A 14,633-nucleotide genomic window follows, 5' to 3' on the forward strand; every position below is an offset into this window, starting at 1 on the left:
TCTATGAAACACAACAATAGCTTAACAATGCTACAGTGACACGCTCAACAATTGACAGAGGAAGCTGTAGCTGCTGTGGGATTTCAGAATGTAATCATCCACGACAGAATTTGAACAGGACTCCAGGAGGAATATTTGTGTGAAAAGATCATTAATGATCACAGGTAATCGGGACCGGCCATGACCCCTCGAGCACCACAGCACTTCCTGGCACAATGCTTGGGCAGTTTGGTACTGACTCAGAGGGAAGACTGCCTTAATTGAATCACTCCACCATTTCCTGCATGTGTTCATCAAAAGCCTCCCTTCCAGTATTAACCCAGCCTGATGCAGCATAGGAAAGGCAGTACCATCACACCCTCAGATGATATAGCACCAAGAACACTGTGCATTTACCGCATGTCTAATTCTATCATAATCACAGAGTGCAAGATCTGCCATTCAACCTTTAAATGCCACACCGTCAAATGTGTTAAGATCTTCCAAGGGAGAGGACACTTGGACATCCCTCCTGTATTATTTGCGAAATAAACACAGATTCCATCAGGCAACAAATAGCAGAGCTGGTTATCTGATAACTGTGCAGTGCTGGTGGGTAGCTGAATGGTGCCATCTGGCGAGTAGCTTGGGTTCTGAAGTGCTGAATTACAGTAATTGTAATCTCTTTGGAAGAGGCTCGAGGTATCAGTAGCAGCTCCATGGAAGTGCAGCAGCAGCTAAAGAGGGGAGATGGAAAGCTGTATGAAGAAGGAAAGAGAGAGTCCTATGAAAAATATTCCGGTGCTATCGTATCTATTGATGATATGATGGTCTTCGCCCTCAATTTGTGTGAGGTGGGGGAAGAGAGAGAACTCTGAATTACATACTATGTAAACAGTGCAAAGTCTCTTTGTGAGGGTCACTTAAACCGAGAGAGGATAAAGCACTGAATCCATTTTAAGGAACTCAGACTCATAGACTTTAATGTCAGAAGGGACCATTGTGATCATCTAGTCTGATCTCCTGCACATTGCAGGCCACAGAACCTCACCCACTCCTATAATAGACCCCTAACCCAGCTGAGTTACTGAAGTCCTCAAATCATGGTTTAAAGACTTCAAATTACAGATAATTCACTGTTTACACTAGCTTAAACTTGCATGTGACCTGGGCCTCATGCTGCAGAGGCAGGCGAAAACCCACCAGGGTCTCAGTCAATCTGATCTGGGGAAAAATTCCTTCCCAACCCCAACTATGGTGATCAGTTAGACCCTGAGCATGTGAGCAAGACCCACCAGGCAGACACCTGGGAAAGAATCCTCTGTAGTAACTCAGAGCCCTTCCCATCTAGTGTCCCATCTCCAGCAGTTGGGGATTTTTGCTGCTGGCAGTCACGGTTGGGCCACATGCCATTGTAGGCAGTCCTATCATATCATCCCCTCCATAAACTTATCAAGCTCTGTTACCTGCACAATACAGCTCAGCCTTGAAGCCAGTTAGGTTTTTTGCTCCCCTTGGAAGGCTGCTCCAGAACTTCGCTTCTCAGGCTGTGAGGGATGGACCTTATAGGCCTTTTGCATCCTTAATGTCTGTGATCTCTGTTGGTGAAAGATATATCACCCTGTGTGCTTTGGAGCATACTGTAGACGAGGCTGACTTACCAAACACTTAATATTGCATCAACATTGCAATGCAAAAGTTGCTTTAATGTAGCGCCTGTGGGATTTGCTTAATAATTGATGCGGCCAGTAACTATCTATAAAAACATTAAATATGCCTCAGGCAGACTAGATACCATAGTAAAGGCTTCAAGACCCATCACAAAATGAACACAAAGCAGGAAGATAACGTGATTACTATGCATTGTGTGACTGCAGTATGTTTTCAGCACAGAAGCATTATTCTTAGAGATGCAACCGGGATTGCGCCTGGGTCTGGAAGGTCTCATCTCTGACTCTGCCAGTGTTTCGCTGGATGACCTGGGGCACAACACAGCCCCGTTCTGTGCCTCAGTTTCCCCATTGGTAAAATGCGACACATGGGACTTGTGTGGATTAATGGGTAAACTTCTGCACAAGGCTTTGCAACATGCCATCCCTCTGTGCCTCATTTTCCCATTATGTAAAATGGGGATACTAATCCTTTTTAATATAGAAGCATTGTGAGGGTAAATACATTAATTAGGGGAGATGCTCAGATACTGCGGTGATGGGGGCCAGAGAAGTGCCTAGACAGATGGCTATTAATTTTGAAACAGTATCAAGAGCAGAGATGCATCCAACTATTCTCCCCCTGAGATGCTAATAAATAACAACAATTAAAACTGTTGATATACCATAGCACTGTAAATGTACAGGCAGAGTCGTCCCTTGGGTAGGGTGAATGGGGGTGCTCTGGGGGGCCCTGCTCTTCGCTAAAATTGGGACTGTCCCGATATTTAGCCCTTTGTCCCGCGTCCTGACCGATGTACGATCGGGACATCATTTGTCCTGATATTCAGGTGAGGAGGCGGGCGGGGAGGTGAGGCAGGAGGCGGGTGGGCAAAAGGGGTGAGGAGGCGAATGGGGAAGCGAGTGGCAGGCGGGTGGGGGGTGAGGAGGCAGGTGGGCAGGTAGATGGCAAGGAGGAGAGCGGGGAGCAGGGGGAGCGCCAGACAGACGGCAAGGATACTAGTAGGAAGGCGAGCGGTGGGCGGGCAGGTGGGCGAGGAGGTAAGCAGGCGGGGGGCGGACAGCAAGAAGGAGAGCGGTGGGACAAGGGGTGTGTGTGAGGAGGTGAGCAGCAGCTGGGCGGGCACGCCGGGCAGACGGCGAGGAGACTAGTGGGAAGGCTGATTTGTCCAAGACCGGGCACGCCCCTAGGGACGGCCCTGTGCACAGGACAGTTTACCAATGCATGGCCCTTACTCTGCCTGGAGGAGCTAGCAGCCCAAGGCCTGGTCTCCAGTCAGGAACAGCCCCAATTCGGCAACTGGCACAGCTGCTCCAGTACTGACACGTTAGTGTAGTCACGAGTATGTGTGAGAGACAGTGTTGCCTAGTGGGTAGCGCAATGGATTGGGAGTCAGGAGACCCAATCTTCTGCCTGCCTGTGTGTTTTTTCTTGGGCGAGTCATTTCCCTTCCAACCCTTCTGTCTTGTATATTTAGACTGTAAGATCTTTGGAGCCAGGGCTGTCTCTTACCATGTACAAACAGAGTCTAGCACAATGGGATGCTGATCGCTGTTGGAGCCTTCAGGTGCTTCTGTCATACAAACATTGAAGGAGTAAACCTCAGTTATTATTAGTAATCATTTTTATTATGATAATGCCTAGGGACCAGCCAAGATCAGGGCCCCATTGGGCTAGGCACTGTACAGAGTAGTAGACAGTTGCCACCTTTTTGCTACAAGCCACAGCCTTCCTTATCTACATTTATTAATCCAACTGCATGGATTGTGGGCCACTGTTGGCTCAGTCTGGACTATTCCTAAAAGCAGATCAGGCTCAGATCCTGGAATCCCTCTGTCACATCAGCAGCCGCATTAAAAACAGTGGCACCAAACACAGTGAAAAATGAAAGAAGGGGAAAAGAGCCCAAGCACTGCACTAACTCTTCTGTACCAAAGAGCCTAGCAATTTTGCATGCAAGAGCCCAGACAGTAACGCTAGCTTAAGTGATGTGCTCATTACTAGTTTTTAAGGGTGTTTTTCTTGCTGCTAGCTCTCTGGGGAGCTGCAGGCTCAGGCTGGTAGCCCAGCGGTACAAGAGCGATTTGTGTTTATTGCAGACAAATGTCAAGAAGCATCTGTGAGAAAGTCAGGAAGCCTAGTGCTTCTAAAAATAGATTTCCTAGGAATAAAACAGTTCCGGTAATAGTGAAGAGGGCGCAGCCTGGTGTGCGTTTGAGGCCAGATCCAGGTCCCATTAAAGTCAGTGGCAAAGCTCCTTCCCTAGGAGGCGAAGGATGATTAAGTAGTTAAAGCACTGGACGGGGCCTCAGGAAATCTGGGTTCACTTCCAAACTCTGCCACAGATTTCTTGTCAGACCTTGGGTGGGTAACTTCATCTCTGGGTCTCAGTTTAAAATGGGCACAATAATTTCTCATGTGTCCTACTCTTTGTCTGTCTTATCTATTTAGATTACAAGCTCTTCAGGGCAGAGACCATCTTTCTGTATGTGAATGTACAGCACAACTGGGCTTCGATCTTGGCTGGGGCCTTTAGATGCTACTGTAAGTAATAAATGAAAAGAATAAAGCTGTACTGATGTCAATGCTACAGAATCAGGCCCTCACTAAATAAGATACTGCAGATGTTTCACAGCCCAGGTTATTCGAAAAATGGTATGAAATGTTATGATGGAGTGGCCCAAACCTATTCCCGCAACTTCCCTCCGCCCTCTGGGCCTGCAGACACTTGGGGTGCTGTACAATTAAAATGCAATCAGTCGAAACACCATGGGATAGGACCAGTGGATGGCTCAGCAGATTTTCATTGACCCATGGAATAAGTATCTGCTGGTAGAAGACAGTCTCCAACTGCTTTCCACTCCTGCAACCACCTCTTTGTGCACTTCAGTGCTGGGCTCCTCCACCAGTGTTTCAGCAGAAGATAATAGAGGCCTGAACCTGTCCCACTGTATTTAGTTCCTCGGGACCCCATCTCCCAGTCTGGGATGTGGACGTTCCATTGGAGCTCTGCCTGGATTCGCCAGATATGCTCCCGCACAAACAAGAGCTATTCTAGTTCAAAACGGAAGTTCTGGGTTCAATGCACAAGTTATGGGGTGGGGTTCTCTGGCCTATGTTTTGCAGGTTTTACTAGATTATCATAATGGTCCCTTCTAGACTTTAAAACCTAAGAATCTATGAAACCTACATAGATCAGACTGCAGGGTGTGAGCCCAAGGTGCCTCTGATGGTGTGAGTGCTCTGTCATTTGTTACAGTTGGATAATATCCATCTCATTATCGCCCGGGCGTAGGGTGGGCACCTGTTAATTGGAATAGCACTTTATTTATTTGTGACTTTGATGTATAAAACATAGGGGGAGATTTTCCAGGTGACAGGTTGGCAGGCACCTTTCCACAGGAGTTGGGTACCTCATTGCCTTTTTGTGCTTTTGAAAATCTGCATCATAATTAAGAAAGAGCCTTGGGAACCTTTGGATGAAAAATTGCTCTCAGACTGCCATTGATTTAGGTGGGCTTTGGATCAGGCCCTTAACGTGAGATAAGAATTATTAAAATAGATGATACGTAACGTTTTCAGATTGGGTTTCTGGAGTTGATGAGAGCTGAAGGTGCTCAACATCTGAAAATCAAGTCACTTATTTCGTAAGAACGGCCACACTGGGTCAGACAATGGTCCATCTAACCTAGCATCCTGTCTGACAGTGGCCAATATCAGAGCTTCAGGGGAGTGCACAGGACAGGGCAGCTGGAGTGATCCACTTGTCTTTAGTTGCCAAAAATGGATTTAGGTGACTAGCTGTAGGTGACCTGGTACTGAGCCTGTGGATCTGTTAGCATGGATTCTTGTCTGCATCGGGCACGACGCTTGTTTCACTGCAAATCCACAGGGGCACATGCTAGTGGATCTGATTGATGGGTCAGGACCCAAGTTTGAAATTTGTGGCTTGCATAAACACGTTGGAATGTTTTAGGAGACATTTTTCATCCAACTCCTTCCAAACTGACTGACCGAGTCTATGAAAGGCTCTGCTACAGAAGAGCTTCTAGCTTAAAATGCGAAGAGCACGCTAGAAAGGGTTTTTACTGCTGGTATGAATGCTGATGTACCCAGAGATGTGGATTGCGGTAGATCTTCACAAGAGGGCAGAAAACAGCCATGGAAACACAGTGTGCAGCTTTCTGACCCTGACGCGGGCTTTCAGATGGAAAATTCTCAAGGACATTTTGGTTCTCTATCACACAGAAACGTATTTCAGGAGTTACCAAGAGAACTGGCACACACGCACTGTGTAGAATAACAACAAGGACAAAAAAAAAAAATTGATCCATGCTGGTATATGATCAGAAACACACACTTATACCGGAACAGTCACGTGTTTAATCTATCCACTACTATACATGGTAACATCCCTCCTTGTCCCCTCTTTCCCAGACCAGGGCAGGACTGAATAACTGGACCCATTTCTATCTTCAGCAGGTGACTTATTCTAGATAGAGGTGTGCAGAAAGCAAGCAGCTATGAAGTGAGAAACGATCCGAACAACGTTTTGTATGAAATATGAGTGTAACAAAACTTCTACATCTTAATCGTTAGGGAAGACGAAGGATCCTGTGTTTGGGGACTTTCTCCTAGCCCTAGAAAGGAATGTCTTGGGCTAGCATGCTTTTACTTTATGCCTAACAGGTGAAGGGCAGGGAAGAGCTCTTGCTGTACATTTCTCCATCCTCCGCTCTGGATCAAGGCCCACCCTTGCAGCAAACCGATGAAGGAAAGGGATGGGGAAATGTAGTGGTTTAGGATGGTAATTACATGTTTGAAGACTCTTACTGACTAATGCACATACAACTGTTGTCAGTCATCTTGCACTCACTTTAGTTTAAACCAGACATGGTTGAAACTTTGCCACAGCCTCTGTATTTACGCCACATCAATGGGTTAAATTCAGGAGTTCAAAAAGTAATGTCTTCTGGGTGGATTTTAACATTTTATTCACTTTTGGGAAACCTCTGGAAAAGGAATCTGGGAATTTCCTATTCTGGATATTATAAGTGCATTTTTACAAACTCAGCCATAAATGGAATACATAATTCCCTTAATTTGTCCGATAATGAAATGTCATTACAGCACCAACACTTTGCATTTATGTAGCTCCTTTCTTATGGGGATCTCAAAGCACTTCAAAAGCATTTAATAAACCGCACAACCCTTCAATGAGGAGGTACTATCCTCATTTTACACATAGGGAAACTGAGGCACAGTGATGCGGTGACTTGCCCGAGACCATGCAATGAGTGCAACGTTAAAGCTACAGATAGAACCTAGGAATCCTGACACTCAGTCTCCCTGCCTCCATTCCTCATTTGCCACTTTAACCACTAGTCAACACTCCCTCCCGAAACTGGGAACAGAATGCAGGGATCCTAGCTCTCTCCCCCTTCCCCTTCCCCTGGACCCCATTCTTAGAGCTGACTCTCACCCCTCTCCACCAACCACTAGACAATATTTTTCCCCAGAGCTGGGGATAGAACCCAGGAGTCCTAATCTCAGTCACCCCCACCCTGCTCTGACCACTACACACCACACCCTTCTACATTCTGCAGGAGCAGATGGCAGACTGAAACAAGCTTACATCTTAACCCCCTATGGCAGCAAAGGGCAGACCATGAGCTAAAGAATTCTCGCAAGCTGGCGTGACGAGGAGCTAGGCAAAGAGGAATCCCGAAGCTCTGTGTATTAATCTTGAACTTCTTAAACCAAGTAAGGGAATAAGCCCTTCTCAGGGAGTGTCAGTCAGGTCCATGGACTACAGCACAAAGCACACAGCTGCAACAGGGCAGATGAGAGATTGTGCCAGTCATCCCTGGATCAAGCTGAAATAGCAGGGGTCCTCAGTAATCTGTCTCCTTGAAACAATTCAAGCTTCTGTGTTTTGTTTTTAAAAGAATAAATAGGGCTTGAGAACAAATATATTTTTAACCCTTCCATAACCAGCACTGGAATTGCCCCAAGGTAAACACACTAGCCTAACACTCTCGAAGGTAGGAAAAACTGCCTTGTATGGGTCTGATCCTGCAAAGTGCTGAGCACCCTCCCAACCTGATCCAAAGCCCATCAAAGGCAGCGGGAGTCTTTCCATTGATTTCAGTGGGCGGCAGGATGCACTGAGTCCACTCTACCTGCTTGTTGCCCACAGGAAAAGTAGGTGAAATTGATACAAAAATTAACATACATGAGTGGTTTGACCTACTCTATTCAGCAGAGGACAGCGGTGTACATACACGTACCAAAACCCTCTCAGAGAGGGAAATTTACTCCAACGCAGAGGATTAGTATAAAGCACATGTCCAATTTAAGCCTTGTTTTAAGGGTAAAGTGCTACATATGCAGCCAATGCTGCTCGGACCATTAGTTGGTTCCAAACCTGGAACCCTCAACACTAGACCCATGAGTACCTACCACTTGAACTAAAGGATGCGCCTAGGAACAGGAAGCTGCCGCAGACTCAAATATCAGCTGTGAATTGCTTATACATTGGCCTTGTGCTTGCTCTCTGCACAGGGTCAATTTCACTCAGGTTGCATGAAAATATTGTTTCAAATGGCCAGTAGAAATCCACTTGCAGTCAATGGGATTTTTGTTTGAGTAAAGAAACAGGCCCTGGCTCCCACTTGGAGAGAAGGAGAATAGAAATGACTCTGCTGGACTGCACATTGGTAGTTCCTTAGACAGTGTACATATTTCACTGTCAGCCCCTCCAGCAAAGCCACTGAAAACCTGTTAGACTCACTTTCACCCAACCCTTACACACCCTTGGGGGATACTGGTCTTTTTATGATTATTGAGCCATTGAAAAGATAAAAGCAGGTTTTGAAATCTACAAATAATTTATTTCTTTTTGGTTCTTTATTTCCTTCCCAATCTATGTGCATAAAATCCTGGCTCAGGTTTGTGCTGATTGTTCATGTAGCTTTAATAGTAGATGCAGGTATGTTAGAATTGTTTGGGGCTGACATGGGCCCTATCCTGCATCGTGATCTTCATGGCAGGCCCCAACACCCATGCTGAACCTTACTGAAGGTAATGGGCTAGATCCATGGCTAGTGTAAATTGATCCAACAATTTACATCAGACATAGAATCATAGAATATCAGGGTTGGAAGGGCCCTCAGGAGGTCATCTAGTCCAACCCCTGGCTCAAAGCAGGACCAATCCCCAATTTTTGGCCCAGATCCCTAAACAGCCCCCTCAAGGATTGAACTCACAACCCTAGGTTTAGCAGGCTCTTGCTCAAACCACTGAGCTATCCCTCCCCCAGATCTGGTTCAGCTGAGGTAGGGGTTTGCCCAAGTGGATCAGTTTATAGGATTGGGGCCAAAATGTTTAAAATAATTTGCAGGGTTGTTTTTTTTTTGGGGGGGGGGGACGGTGGGGGAGGACAGGAGCATTGGTAGATTTTGTAAAGGAATTAAAAATGAACCTTTTAGCTTAGATGTAAAACAAAATAAAAATACTGGCATCTTTCATTCTAGTTATTACATAGTTACTGGGATTCTTTAGACAGTATTTAAAATAGCCACAAACATACCAGTGAAAATAAACGTGTGAGTCATATGTTAATGCAGGACTAGAAATATCACTGCTGTGCAAGACATCTCTTTATAAAGCAGCTACAGAGGTGCTAACCATTCTCTTGGGACAGGGACCTCCTGTGCACAGAGCCCACACAGGGCCTATGGGAAGCCCTTTGGGACAGGAACCATCTTTTTGTTCTGCATTTGTACAGCTCCTAGCACAATGATGTCCTGGTCCATAGGATGCTTAAGCACTACAGGCTGCTCTAGTCCCCCTTAAACCTTATTGTGAGTGCTCAAGTGGGATTTAACTGCTGGGTCTCGGCCCAGGGGTGAATTTCATTCGGACTAAAATAAGCAAGTAGCAAGAGGAGACTAAACTGAATAATTATCACCCAAGACAGGCCTCTTTTTTCCCCTTTAAGAGAAGTATCTTTTCTTGCCTCCTCACTCCTTTGATCTTGATGTACATATGTTTCTCTGTACAGCATGTGTCTGTTTAACCGTCTGCACTGAACACCACATAGCTGCCAGTCTCATCTGCTAACAAGAGTCCTTTTAGAGATTTAAAGGGGCAATGCACAGCACCCTATAGCTAAATGCACCAGTGTGGTGGGGGTTTTAGTGATGGTGAAAGGTACCAGATTTAGAAAACTGGGAGCGAAGTCCTCTCTACAGTATGAGCCCCATCCAGGTCCCATTTAAGTCAATGGGAACCTTTGCATTGACTTTAATGGGATTTAGATCAGGCCCTATTGTCCATAAATGTGCAACTGCTTCTCTGTACTATCCAGCAGCCAACGTGCCCTCCCAGTGTAGCTCATCCTTAGCTAGGTCTGAGATGATAATTCTTTATGGGGGGAGGGATAGCTCAGTGGTTTGTGCATTGGCCTGCTAAACCCAGGGTTGTGAGTTCAATCCTTGAGGGTGCCATTTAGGAACTGGAGCAAAAATTGGGGATTGGTCCTGCTTTGAGCAGGGGGTTGGACTAGATGACCTCCTGAGGTCCCTTCCAACCCTGATATTCTATGGTTCTATTCAGACATCCAGTAAGGTAGGAGACTCGTGTTTGTGTGGTGGATGCATGAGATAGCAGCAACTTGCCCTAGGTGGCTTTGAGCTGCTACCCTAGGAATAAAGGGCTCCACAGCCCCTTCACTCAACCACTGACTCCACGAGTTCCCAGCTGTGATTAGATCTCCTTCGAAAGGATATGCTTTTGTTCAACTACAAGATATTGGGCTCAATGCAGGAATCACTGGGTGAAGGTCTATGCTTTACATCGGATCAATCAGGTTGACCACAGGGATGTCTTCTGAGCTTAAAATCTTGTATTATAAGGGGTATGGTAGTAGCACCTAATGGCTCCCACTGAGATCAGGGCCACATTTCTCTATGCGCTTTCTACATGCATAGTGAGAGACAGCGCCTATATCAAAGAGCGTGGGTGGGGAAACTGAGGCAGGGAGCAGCAGTGTGACTTGCTCAATGTTACAAGCCAGTCAGGGTTAAAGTGGGAAGAGAAGGCAGGTTTCCTGACTCCCAGGCCAAATGCCTTGCCCACTCTACCACACTGCCTCTCACAGCCCCATAAGCGTCTATGTAAGAAAAATGGGTCTGATTTCACTTTTGTGGTCCTGTTTGCAAAGAATAATTCTGCTACCCCCTCCCACCCGTTTATTTTTGCTTTTGAGACTTGTTCATAGAGACCTAATAGTACTGATGGCCTTAAATCAAAACACTTAACAATGAATCTAAGTGGGTGGTGCTTGTATTGGGTTTCCTTTCGGAATTGTTTGACTATAACCTTAAAAATAAGAAATGAACCATGGAGTAAAAAAATAAAAAGTCTGACTCTAAAACTAGTTGATATTTATTTGCCCACACTGTCTTCCTACGTAACCATCAGCACTGATTAATTCAATAGGATCCCTGTTTCCCCTTGTCTTTGGTTAGAGAGATTCAAGGTTAATCGCAGAAAGGCCTGTTGTTGGCTGACATTTGTTCTCTTGATGCCTTTTGGCTGTAGTTAGGCACACGTGCGTCAGCTGCTAAGACGCTGAAAACCTCGGCTTTAGAATTCTTTTTGGGGGTTGAGCGAGCGGCTATGTAAGATGACAGACACCTCCTATAAACGGCTGAGACGATGGAGGAAGGGAGTTTTTTATATATATGAACGATGGGGACACTGCTGATGTACCAGACATTTTGTTCTGAATGGGTTTACATTGTCACTGACAAATGATGGGAACTTCTGAGGCAGGAGAAAAGGGGACTGAACGTTTCAGGAATCTGGTAATGAAGCAAGAGTCTTTCACCTCCACCAGGCCATTCAGATTCCTTGTGATCAAGGGGCAGATGCTCAGCTCGTGCATAGCTCCCGTGTACCTATGCTGATTTACATCAGCTGAGGATCTGCCCCCAAAAGCCATCATCAGTCTAGTTCCTAGTGATGGGTGCCCCTACATCACACAAACCCCCCGCCACAGACATATATGGATGTGCCCAGCCACCAAAGGGTCCAAATACATTTTAGGTTGACATTTCCAGACATCAAGCTTCCATGGAGGCCAAGGGGAAGTTGAGAGTGTCCTTAAAGGATATAACCATTGATGCTCTCACAACACCTTCTGGTCAGCTCTGCTGTGCCAAGGCATTGCAGCTCACACAGCCCTATAGTGGAAGGTCTCCCACCTGCTGCAGGGGATGCGTGCCTCAGAGCACATTGTGTTCATTGGGCAAAACCATAACAGAAGCATGGGATGGTAAAGAAGAGTTTTCCTGGGGCAATTTGCATCCATAAGCCTGCTTTTGTACCTGGCATCTGGACAGTACATGGTGGGCACACTGGAGGTGCCATAAGTAGACAGGATTAGGGTTGGAGTGTTCAAAAGAGACTAAAGGAGGAGGTGCCCAACTCCTACTGGAACTAAGATTCAGGTGTCTAACTCCCTTAGACGCCTTACAAATCTCAATGTAGTCTAGGTACAGGGATTGCTAGTGTTTGTGTCTATTTCAAAAGACACACAGCCGGCACATCGTATGCAGCACCTAGTGCCATAGCTTCAGCATGAACGTGTGCAGCCATGTGTATTTCCCCCCCTCTATTTGTTGTATCCTTCTCTCTCCTCGATATTCTGCCTTTGACCTTTATTCTAGTTCCTCCAGACTGTGCCATGCTGGAAGGGCGCTCTAGCTAACAGAGCAACATCCTCAGGAAGAATCACAGAATATCAGGGTTGGAAGGGACCTCAGGAGGTCATCAAAGCAGGACCAATCCCCAATTAAATCATCCCAGCCAGGCCTTTGTCAAGCCTGACCTTAAAAACTTCTAAGGAAGGAGATTCCACCACCTCCCTAGGTAACGCACTCCAGTGTTTCACCACACTCCTAGTGAAAAAGTTTTTCCTAATATCCAACCTAAACCTCCCCCACTGCAACTTGAGACCATTACTCCTCGTTCTGTCATCTGCTACCACTGAGAACAGTCTAGAGCCATCCTCTCTGGAACCACCTCTCAGGTAGTTGAAAGCAGCTATCAAATCCCCCCTCATTCTTCTCTTCTGCAGGCTAAACAATCCCAGCTCCCTCAGCCTCTCCTCATAAGTCATGTGTTCCAGTCCCCTCATCATTTTTGTTGCCCTTCGCTGGACTCTTTCCAATTTATCCACATCCTTCTTGTAGTGCGGGGCCCAAAACTGGACACAGTACTCCAGATGAGGCCTCACCAATGTCGAATAGAGGGGGATGATCACATCCCTCGATCTGCTCGCTATGCGCCTACTTATACATCCCAAAATGCCATTGGCCTTCTTGGCAACAAGGGCACACTGCTGACTCATATCCAGCTTCTCGTTCACTGTCACCCCTAGGTCCTTTTCCGCAGAACTGCTGCCTAGCCATTCGGTCCCTAGTTTGTAGCTGTGCATTGGGTTCTTCCGTCCTAAGTGCAGGACCCTGCACTTATCCTTATTGAACCTCATCAGATTTCTTTTGGCCCAATCCTCCAATTTGTCTAGGTCCCTCTGTATCCTATCCCTGCCCTCCAGCGTATCTACCACTCCTCCCAGTTTAGTATCATCCGCAAATTTGCTGAGAGTGCAATCCACACCATCCTCCAGGTCATTTATGAAGATATTGAACAAAACCGGCCCCAGGACCGACCCCTGGGGCACTCCACTTGACACCGGCTGCCAACTAGACATGGAGCCATTGATCACTAGCCGTTGAGCCCTACAATCTAGCCAACTTTCTACCCACCTTATAGTGCATTCATCCAGCCCATACTTCTTTAACTTGCTGACAAGAATACTGTGGGAGACCGTGTCAAAAGCTTTGCTAAAGTCAAGAAAACAATACATCCACTGCTTTCCCTTCATCCACAGAACCAGTAATCTCATCATAGAAGGCGATTAGATTAGTCAGGCATGACCTTCCCTTGGTGAATCCATGCTGACTGTTCTTGATCACTTTCCTCTCATGTAAGTGCTTCAGGATTGAGGACCTGCTCCATGATTTTTCCGGGGACTGAGGTGAGGCTGACTGGCCTGTAGTTCCCAGGATCCTCCTTCTTCCCTTTTTTAAAGATTGGCACCACATTAGCCTTTTTCCAGTCATCCGGGACTTCCCCCGTTCGCCACGAGTTTTCAAAGATAATGGCCAATGGCTCTGCAATCACAGCTGCCAATTCCTTTAGCACTCTCGGATGCAACTCGTCCGGCCCCATGGACTTGTGCACGTCCAGCTTTTCTAAATAGTCCCTAACCACCTCTTTCTCCACAGAGGGCTGGCCATCTATTCCCCATGTTGTGATGCCCAGCGCAGCAGTCTGGGAGCTGACCTTGTTAGTGAAGACAGAGGCAAAAAAAGCATTGAGTACATTAGCTTTTTCCACATCCTCTGTCACTAGGTTGCCTCCCTCATTCATTAAGGGGCCCACACTTTCCTTGGCTTTCTTCTTGTTGCCAACATACCTGAAGAAACCCTTCTTGTTACTCTTGATATCTCTCGCTAGCTGCAGCTCCAGATGCGATTTGGCCCTCCTGATTTCATTCCTACATGCCCGAGCAATATTTTTATACTCTTCCCTGGTCATATGTCCAACTTCCACTTCTTGTAAGCTTCTTTTTTATGTTTAAGATCCGCTAGGATTTCACCGTTAAGCCAAGCTGGTCGCCTGCCACATTTACTATTCTTTCGACACATCGGGATGGTTTGTCCCTGTAACCTCAACAGGGATTCCTTGAAATACAGCCAGCTCTCCTGGACTCCTTTCCCCTTCATGTTAGTCCCCCAGGGGATCCTACCCATCCGTTCCCTGAGGGAGTCAAAGTCTGCTTTCCTGAAGTCCAGGGTCCGTATCCTGCTGCTTACCTTTCTTCCCTGTGTCAGAGAGAAGCAGGGTTT

General features: G+C 46.4%; 1 long non-coding RNA gene across 1 annotated transcript in view; it reads right to left on the bottom strand.

Annotated features, from left to right (window-relative positions):
- Window positions 1-242: 242 nt before the first annotated feature.
- Window positions 243-14,633, bottom strand: part of LOC142069763 (uncharacterized) — a 37,003-nt gene continuing 22,612 nt past the window's right edge. The window contains exons 2-3 of the long non-coding RNA XR_012665718.1: window positions 1,446-1,577; window positions 243-737 (exon numbers count right to left, since the gene is read on the bottom strand). This is a non-coding gene — a long non-coding RNA (uncharacterized LOC142069763). The remainder of the gene's footprint in view (window positions 738-1,445; window positions 1,578-14,633) is intronic.

The sequence above is a fragment of the Caretta caretta genome, chromosome 21 (genome assembly GCF_965140235.1).
Source record: "Caretta caretta isolate rCarCar2 chromosome 21, rCarCar1.hap1, whole genome shotgun sequence".
Taxonomy (NCBI): Eukaryota; Metazoa; Chordata; order Testudines; family Cheloniidae; genus Caretta; species Caretta caretta.